Source organism: Salmo salar, chromosome ssa19 (assembly GCF_905237065.1).
Source record: "Salmo salar chromosome ssa19, Ssal_v3.1, whole genome shotgun sequence".
Taxonomy (NCBI): domain Eukaryota; kingdom Metazoa; phylum Chordata; class Actinopteri; order Salmoniformes; family Salmonidae; genus Salmo; species Salmo salar.
In genome coordinates this window covers 87,454,375-87,455,298 of record NC_059460.1, presented here as the reverse complement: position 1 = coordinate 87,455,298, position 924 = coordinate 87,454,375, and positions in this window count along the sequence as shown.

Below are 924 nucleotides of genomic sequence, written 5' to 3'. Positions count from 1 at the left end.
AAGTACTGTTTACTCCCATCTGAAGGCTGGGGGCATTTAGGAAGTACTGTTTACTCCCATCTGAAGGCTGGGGGGTATTTAGGAAGTACTGTTTACTCCCATCTGAAGGCTGGGGGTATTTAGGAAGTACTGTTTACTCCCATCTGAAGGCTGGGGGTATTTAGGAAGTACTGTTTACTCCCATCTGAAGGCTGGGGGTATTTAGGAAGTACTGTTTACTCCCATCTGAAGGCTGGGGGTATTTAGGAAGTACTGTTTACTCCCATCTGAAGGCTGGGGGTATTTAGGAAGTACTGTTTACTCCCATCTGAAGGCTGGGGGTATTTAGGAAGTACTGTTTACTCCCATCTGAAGGCTGGGGGTATTTAGGAAGTACTGTTTACTCCCATCTGAAGGCTGGGGGCATTTAGGAAGTACTGTTTACTCCCATCTGAAGGCTGGGGGTATTTAGGAAGTACTGTTTACTCCCATCTGAAGGGTATTTAGGAAGTACTGTTTACTCCCATCTGAAGGCTGGGGGTATTTAGGAAGTACTGTTTACTCCCATCTGAAGGCTGGGGGTATTTAGGAAGTACTGTTTACTCCCATCTGAAGGCTGGGGGCATTTAGGAAGTACTGTTTACTCCCATCTGAAGGCTGGGGGTATTTAGGAAGTACTGTTTACTCCCATCTGAAGGCTGGGGGTATTTAGGAAGTACTGTTTACTCCCATCTGAAGGCTGGGGGCATTTAGGACGCCTTCTACTGCGGACCGCTAAAATATCCTAATGATTATGATCACACTTCCTCAATTCAAATATTATGGCGTCATTATACCAACGATGGTTTGGTTTAGAAACTGAGGAGCCAAGCTGGAGTTACCAGTGTTGTCTGTTACTGCCAGGACTTGTTGAAATATCTTCACGCTTATAAAAAAACTCCAGGC